The following is a 9,203-nucleotide window of genomic DNA, read 5'->3' as shown; positions in this document are numbered from 1 at the left end:
TTGAGCGGCTAATTTTGCATTTTTACCCTTTTTCTAACTTGTCGCCATGCATACAGTGTTTAAGCTATACAGACATATTATAGATATAAATGTTCTGCAAGTTCTCAGAATTCCTTTGGTGTCAATATATAAGCTGTAACATTTATAGTTTTCGCGATAGAGCTGTCTCTCCCGGTGGAGTCAGGTAGGTGGCCCGGAGAGGGGTACACTGTCCCCAACTGGCTCTGACCTGAGGGGGCGGAGTCTCACTACCACACCACTATCCACGCCACAGAACCCACTTTTCAGCCCCTGAGTGGGCTAGAGACACACAGTCTTCAATGGTGGATGCATGGAAATTGCCCGGAGGTCACTGTACTGTCCCCAACTAGCTGTGATCCAAGGGGGCGTAGGCTAACCAGCACGCCACTATCCACGCCACGGGCCCCACAACTCAGCCCCTGAGTGGGCTAGAGACACACGGTCTTCACCGGTGGAGTCAGGAAGGGGGCTCGGAGAGGGGTACACTGTCCCCGACTGGCTCTGACCTGAGGGGGCGGAGTCTCACCGCCACGCCACTATCCATGCCACAGGCCCCACAACTCAGCCCCTGAGTGGGCTAGAGACACATGGTCTTCACCGGTGCGGGCGGGTAGGTGGCCCGGAGAGGGGTACACTGTTCCTGACCAGCTCTGACCTGAGGGGGCGGAGTCTCGCCACCACGCCACTGTCCACACCACAGACCCCACAATTCAGCCCCTGAGTGGGCTAGAGATGCACGGTCTTCGCCGTTGGGTGCATGGAGATTGCCTGGTCCGTAGTAGTTCTAGCAGAAGCTGTTACATACAGCTGCAGCAGCTAGCCCATCTCACATTTTCTCCAGGAAATGTACTTTGTAGTTATTATTATAATTATTATTATTATTATAGGTGTCAATTGCCTTTTTGTCCCACACTTCGTCCCAGTTCTCCAGCATAAAAAGAAACAAAAACATATAGCCTACACTATATACATATAGCCAGTATATACAGTATATGCTAATTTTGGTGTAAAAGGGGTATTAGCCACCATGCTAGCTTCCATGCTACACTGGCTCAGCTCAAGTTAGCCACCATGTTCTATCTGACAGTGTCTAACGCCTGCTTGAAGCTAAGATTGGCCTCCTTGCTAGCTTCAACGCTACGCTGATCCTGATAAAGTTAGTGGCTGTATCTGGCCCTGCTATCTCTGTCGGCCTATTGCTAGCCAAGACCTACAAAAGCAGGCGGCTATTCTTCATGCTGCTGTAGTTTCTAGGTGTTAAATCCATGGAATATAGCCAGGGATCTGTCTGGCCAAGTGAAGGCTAGGCTAGCCCTGATGCTAGTCCCAAAAGAGACAGAAGGGAAAGTATAGTTGTCACAGTATACTGTACCTGTATTGGCCTCTACTGTTAAACAGGATGAGAGGAATCTCAGATAGACAGGAGAATACAGTAACAAGGCAACCGGATTTCTTCCCCTAGAACAAATCAAGGGAAGTTTCTTCAATTTGCATTCCAGGGGCATCTCTGGGGACCCAGCTGGGACTGGGTCACCTTAGGAAGCAGACCAACCTACAGCATTGAAAAATAGACACTATTTCTCCTTTCATAAAGTTTATTCTACCTCTGTGGGTTAGTGTCAGTCATGGTTTGTAACTTGGAGCAGAGAACCATAAAGAGTGTGTTAAGGGAGGCTCCCGGGTGTGTTCCCTCACTTGGGGCTGCTCTGTCTGGGGACGGGGGGCGCTGGACCTGGCTGGCCCCTCCACAGAGAGAGCGCTAGGTTTAATTATCCCCAGCTGTGCCTCATCTCCCTCTCCAGCTGGGCTGTGTGTCCCTGTGTCCTCTACAGGCCTGGCAGCGCTCACACGCACATACACACATACACACACACACTCATTCACACACACACACACACACACATACATCTTGTACACATACACACCAAGGTTATTATAGTTAACGAAAACTAACTAAAAAACTAAAACTAGGTGTGAAAAAACATTTTAGTTAACTGAAATAATAATAAAAAAACGGCTTTATAAAAAAAACGATAACTAACTAAAACGGTATTGTGTGTTTACAAAACTAACTAAAATCAACTAAGAATGTCCTCGTTTTAGTCTTTTTTTATTTCACACATAAGCCTAGTATTTTGGGTGGATATGAAATCTATCCTCCATTTTTTTAGCTGTGCCCCTGCGCAGAAGTAACCTGACATGCGCCAGATGGTTTGTTTCACACAGAGTGAAACAATGTGAACTAAAACTAAGCTAGCAAACCTGCTTTAAAAACTAATTAAAACTAAACTGAAATTGAAAACAAAAATTTAAAACAATATACAAATACAAACTAATGAAAGAAGCAAAACTATTATAACCTTGATACACACACACATGCACACATGCACGCACGCACTCACACACACTGTACACATACAGTACATACACACACTAACACACACACACACACACACTCATCACCCACTTCCCTTTTAAAACAGATATCGCTGCACAAATAGGATGTTGGCTACAATCACAGAAACTGCAGGCCTTTTGAAAGCACAGATAACACATTGACTAGAAGTTCAGGGCTATGTTTGATTTGACTCCCACTCGGACTCCTTCCAAGCTGCTTTGACTTGATTCATCTGTACTACATCTGGCCTTGGCCCCGGGCCGTGCGGGCTAGCCCTGGGGGGGGAGACGTGTCTCAGAACTGCCTGTTAGGGTCGTTACATGACCTGGTTAAAATTTCCCAGGTTCTGATGGGAGCCAAATGCTGTGATGGAATCCGTCTGTCCGTGTGTCTGTCTGTGTGTGTGTGTGTGTGTGTGTGTGTGTGTGTGTGTGTGTGTGTGTGTGTGTGTGTGTGTGTGTGTGTGCGTGTGTGCCAAGTGCGTGTGTGCATGTGCGTGTGTGTGCATGTGTGTGTGTGTGTCTGTATGTCTGTGTGTGTGTGTGTGTGTGTGTCTGTCTGTCTGTCTGTGTGTGTGTGTGTGTGTGTGTGTCTGTCTGTCTGTGTGTGTGTGTGTCTTTCTGTCTGTCTGTGTGTGTGTATGTGTGTGTGTCTGTGTGTGTGTGTGTGTGTGTGTGTTTGTCTGTCTGTCTGTTTGTGTGTGTGTGTGTGTGTGTGTGTTTGTCTGTCTGTCTGTCCATTTGTGTGTGTGTGTGTGTGTGTGTGTGTGTGTGTGTGTGTGTGTCTGTCTGTCTGTCTGTCTGTCTGTCATTCTTTGTTCCCTCTCGTAGCTTCCTGTTCAGGGCCTCGCCATCACAGCTGTGAGCAGCACCGTGTAATAAAAGTCTAATGTGAGCAGCTGCTAGGGTTTTAAACTGTAATGAGATGGTGTGTGAGATTACCACACTCGGCTACACTGGGGGAGAGTCCTGGCACCCCGACAACACTGCCCCCCCCCTTTCCCCAATGGTACAATTACACTTTAGATATGGCTAATAGAATACACACACACTCATGCACATGCACAATGCCTAAAAGCAAGAATCATTATGAATGGATGCTCTGCAGGTCTGAGGTTCTCTGAGCCTCTCCTCTGAGTCTTTCCTCTTGAGTCTCTCCTCTGAGTCTCTCCTCTGAGTCTCCTCTCTTCAGCCGGGTGTCTGAGTGTGTAGTTCCCACCCTGAGGGACTGGGGGAGGCGGGGGGGAGGCAGGGGGGTGGAAACAGACACCGGGGTTCAGAAATCGATGGCGGCGCTGGCCAGCAGGGTCCCGCGGCAGCCGATGCACTGTGGGCCTTGATGGCTGGAAACAGCGTTTTCCTGTGCTCCCCAAACATGAGAAATAATTCAAGCCCACAGTCATGAATAGTTGAAAAGCCCTGTGTCAACTTCATTAGTCATCAGGTTTGCAGAGCAGGCTCTGTATGCAAAGCCACATAGAATTCATATTTTGCAGCATCACTTTGATCTACCTTGTATGAAAATCTACCTTTGTACTCTTGGACCTTAACTAAAGATTCTATTCATTCCATTCAACTCTATTATACTCTACTCCACTGTTCGACTCTATTCTATCCTTACCTTTCTATCCCTACCATTCTCTGTGCTCTATTCTACCATACTACTGTATACCCTATCCTACCCTACCCCACCTACTCTACTCTATTCTGTTCTATTCTACTGTACTTTATACTGTGATAGCTCATTACAGGACTCCCAGGTGCCCCTGTACTCAGGCTGTCTAGAACCGCGTATAAAGGACAGTGGAGCATCCGTTGTGCTTGTTATGAGTGCTGTGTACGTCTAAGAGGCTCTTTAATGAAGGCCCACGCATCGTCGTCTCCTCCTGCTGCGCCTCCTCTGTCGTGTCTTATCAGCGCTGGGATAATGACCCCTGAGGGGCCATCGCCATGCTGACAAGGAGCCCTTCTGGCAGCACGGCAGTGTTCATTACTGCTGCGGAGGGGCTGACCTCCGGACCCACGGCTCGGCCGGGCAGGATACGGGCAGGCTACGGGCAGGATACGGGCAGGCTACAGGCAGGATACGGGCAGGCTACGGACAGGCTACGGGCAGGCTACGGGCTGCCCGTATGGGCAGGATACGGATAGGATACAGGCAGGCTACGGGCAGGATACGGGCAGGCTACGGACAGGATACGGGCAGGCTACGGGCAGGATACGGGCAGGATACGGGCAGGCTACGGGCAGGATACGGGCAGGATACGGATAGGATACGGGCAGGATACGGGCAGGCTACGGACAGGATACGGGCAGGATACGGACAGGACACGGGCAGGATACGGGCAGGATACGGGCAGGCTACGGGCAGGATACGGGCAGGATACGGACAGGCTACGGACAGGATACGGGCAGGATACGGGCAGGATACGGACAGGCTACGGGCAGGATACGGGCAGGATACGGGCAGGCTACAGACAGGCTACGGGCAGGATACGGACAGGCCACAGGCAGGATACAGACAGGATAAGGGCAGGCTACGGCGGGATCCTCGGAATTGCAATGCGTCTGAAGCGTTCCACACCAGAATGCAGAGCCTTCCAGACAATTAGTCTGGAGTTATAGGAGCTCCAGTGGCTGGCTGATTTACAGAGTCAGTCTCTCTCTCACTCTCACTGTTTTTGTCTCTTTACTCTACTCTCTTACCTACAGGCCTGCTTGCCAGCCAAGTGGGTGATATCTCACCGTCTCCCAGTTGGCAGCCCCGCGCCGCGGGCGAGGCAGTCTCCGTTCTGCCAAGCTGACTTCACTTCCTGCTACGGGGACGTGATAGACTTTGTTATGCTGTTAGACAAATTGCTGGAGAAAACTGCCGTGATGTGTTTGTGCTTCTTGTCTGTGCTACAGGTTTGCTTTTTTCTTGTTCACTAGACTACAGTGCTGAACGTACACAAACAGCGCCGGTCTTGTCAGTCTAACTAAATGTCATTCCTGAATGTCATGAACAAGACTGCTATTGTCTTCTGAGTCATTAGAACAACGATCCATCCTCTAATCCTGTCACCACAGGCGGCCCCGATAATATATGCAAATGACATTGGCTGATCGAGTCATTAAAGTCCTATCTGACTCCATCAGTGTGCAGGGCTTATCGTTGTCGTACATAGTCCCTGTCATTACCTCTTCCCTTCACTCTTATCACCTGCTGAACACAGCTACTCTGGCGGGGAAAGGACCTGTCAATTCACCACACACCACTGCCTGAATGGACTTCAGTTTGTCCCTCATCCTCTTCTCCACCACGGCCTCCAGACTGTCCAGTTCCTGCACACCCATCACCTCAAGATGTACGCTGTAACAGCCGGCTTTGTGAGTCATGCTAGCTAATTAACACTGCAAGACACATTTGTCACTGTAACTAAATCTGGTCAACCAGAGTTTCTCTACTTCAGAACCTGGCAACCCAAGTTCCTCTACTTCAGAACCTGGCAACCCAAGTTCCTCTACTTCAGAACCTGGCAACCCAATTTTCTGTACATCAGAACCTGGCAACACAAGTTCTTCTACTTCAGAACCTGGCAACCCAAGTTCCTCTACCTCAGAACCTGGCAACCCAATTTTCTGTACTTCAGAACCTAACAAACCAAGTTCCTCTACATCAGAAACTGGCAACCCAAGTTCCTCTACTTCAGAACCTGGCAACCCAATTTTCTGTACTTCAGAACCTTGCAACCCAATTTTCTGTACTTCAGAACCTAGCAACCCAAATTCCTCTACTTCAGAACCTGGCAACCCAAGTTTCTGTACTTTTGAACCTGGCAACCCAAGTTACTGAACTGAACTTGGCAGCTCAATTTTTAAACCTGGCAATTTGAATTACTTTTTTTCTGAAACCGGCAACCTGTCCCTGTGGAGCGTGTGATCCAGCTGTTGACGCCCGGCGGTGTTGTGAGGTAGTAATGATGAGCATGGAGGCAGCTGCTTCCTCCCGCCTGGCCTGCTTTCCTTAGCCAACCTAATCCTGGTTATTAAGGGGGGGAGGGGGGGCGGGGGGTAGTATTGCTACCCTGAGAACACGATGTGATGAACCCAGTGTTTGAACAGTAGCATTTTTAGTCTACCAAAGGTACCAAAACCAAATCGTAGCACAGTAATCAGTAATCTCTGTGTGTCAACAACACATGTGTAAGCCCACTAAGCTAAACTCTACACAAATCTAATGAGCTGTTCTCATTAAGCAACCTCTGTTTAACGAGACACCATAACTACATATGTACACCAGAGGACATTAAATTGTCCGTATCATCAGAGGCCCTGTTGAACACGTGTTGATATGTCCTTCCACGCAAAGCCAGAGGACTAGCCTAAAGCTGACAGGCATCGCCTAGAGATACCTGCACCATAACAGCCTCTGAAACAAAACAAAACAACAATACATTCTTACATTGTAAATTCCAGATTATGAAATATTTATGCTGACCTTTTGTGCAATAATTTTATGATTTAATTTTCTTTTGCCTTACCTAAATGTGCAGAGAGAATACCAAGCAGGAGACCTGGAGCTGTAACGAAATCAAGCTGATTGGATGATTTAATTCAGCCAGGAAGTAACAACATTCACAGAGGACAATTTTTCATGTGTGCATTCTGCCCATGTCCAGCAGTGAAGTTTAAAGACACTGGGGTATCTCTCTCTCTCTCTCTCTCTCTCTCTCTCTCTCTCCCTCTGTCCACTCTCTCTCACTCTCTCTCTCTCTCTCTCTCTCTCTCTCTCTCTCTCTCCCTCTGTCCACTCTCTCTCACTCTCTCTCTCTCTCTCTCTCTCTCTCTCTTTCACGTTCTCTCTCTCTTTCACTTTCTCTCTCTCTCTCTCTCTCTCTCTCTCTCTCTCTCTCTCTCACTTTCTCTCTTTCTCTCTCTTTTTCTCTCACTTACTTACTCACATTTTTATTTTAACCCAATAAATATACAGTATATGATGAGGTCTTCAAGAAAGTGAGCTTGCAGCTTGCAACAAATAGTTTGGCACCATGGAATATATCCATATATGTTGTATGAAATATATTTATTATGAAATACAATATGTAGCTACACTATATTGCCAAAAGTATTTGCTCATCTGCTTTTACACGCATATGAACTTAAGTGTCATCCCATTCTTAATCCATAGGGTTTAATATGACGTCGGCCCACTCTTTGCAGCTATAACAGCTTCAACTCTTCTGGGAAGGCTTTCCACAAGGTTTAGGAGTGTGTTTATGGGAATTTTTGACCATTCTTCCAGAAGCGCATTTGTGAGGTCAGACACTGATGTTGGACGAGAAGGCTTGGCTCACAGTCTCTGCTCTAATTCATCCCAAAGGTGTTCTATCGGGTTGAGGTCAGGACTCTGCGCAGGCGAGTCAAGATCTTCCACACCAAACTCACTCATCCATGTCTTTATGGACCTTGCTTTGTGCACTGGTGCGCAGTCATGTTGGAACAGGAAGGGGCCATCCCCAGCATGGAATTGTCCAGAATCACTTGGTATGCTGAAGCATTCAGAGTTCCTTTCACTGGAACTAAGGGGCCAAGCCCAGCTCCTGAAAAACAACCCCACACCATAAGCCCCCCTCCACCAAACTTCACACTTGGCACAATGCAGTCAGACAAGTACCGTTCTCCTGGCAACCGCCGAACCCAGACTTGTCCATCAGATTGCCAGATGGAGAAGCGTGACTCCAGAGAGAACGCGTCTCCACTGCTCTAGAGTCCAGTGGTGGCGTGCTTTACACCACTGCATCCGACGCTTTGCATTGCACTTGGTGATGTATGGCTTGGATGCAGCTGCTCGGCCATTCCATGAAGCTCTCTACGCACTGTTCTTGAGCTAATCTGAAGGCCATATGAAGTTTGGAGGTCTGTAGCGATTGACTCTGCAGAAAGTTGGCGACCTCTGCGCACTATGCGCCTCAGCATCCGCTGACCCCGCTCTGTCATCAGTTGGATGGGTGAGTGAATACTTTTGGCAATATAGTGTATATGAAGTATAACTACATGTACAGTATACTGTACCTATTAACGTCAATCATGTTGAGTTCCTGGTATCAACACTGCTGTGTTTGACAGGTGTGGTTGGGGTAACTGTGCACATGCCAACGACTCCTAACAAGGGTATATATGTCCACAGAACGCTCTTATGCAGATTAGTAATATGCTAATTTGCATGGCCTCGTTGTTTGCCAGGGAAAATTGGTCTCTTCTTGATCTGCATATTAATGCGGATAGAATAGATATGAGTTGAGACATGAAAAGCTTTCACAAAATCAGCAGGTAGAGGCTGTGGGCCCTTAATTAATCCTTTAAAGAGAAGTGTCTCCACAGACAATGGCTTCACCTCACACTCATAATTGGGGCTCTCTATTGAGATTCCACAGCCTGTTCAGTGGTGCTGTTGAAACAGTGATTAATCTTCCCCTGGGAGGAGTATGGCGAGATGTACTTGACTCTCTACATCTGCCACCTCCGGCGGGGTGAGCCAGGACAAAGATGCCCAGACGTGAGCGCATTACAATTCTGCACGCCTGGTAATAGGCTATCCCCCCCAGGTGATGAATACACAAACTCGCTAAAATTGTTAACAAAACTCATCAAGCAACGCAAATGTGTGTGGAGCTGTTGGGGGGACAGGCCAAGGCTCTGTGTGTGACGAGCCGTCAGTGCGTTTGCTCCGGCTAACCTCTCCTGACACCTGGAGTCAGGGACCCCCCTCTAAACGTGTAATATTCAATCTTCCTGACAGCCCT

The sequence above is a fragment of the Borostomias antarcticus genome (assembly GCF_949987555.1).
Source record: "Borostomias antarcticus genome assembly, chromosome: 14".
NCBI lineage: Eukaryota > Metazoa > Chordata > Actinopteri > Stomiiformes > Stomiidae > Borostomias > Borostomias antarcticus.
This window is presented reverse-complemented; position numbering follows the sequence as displayed.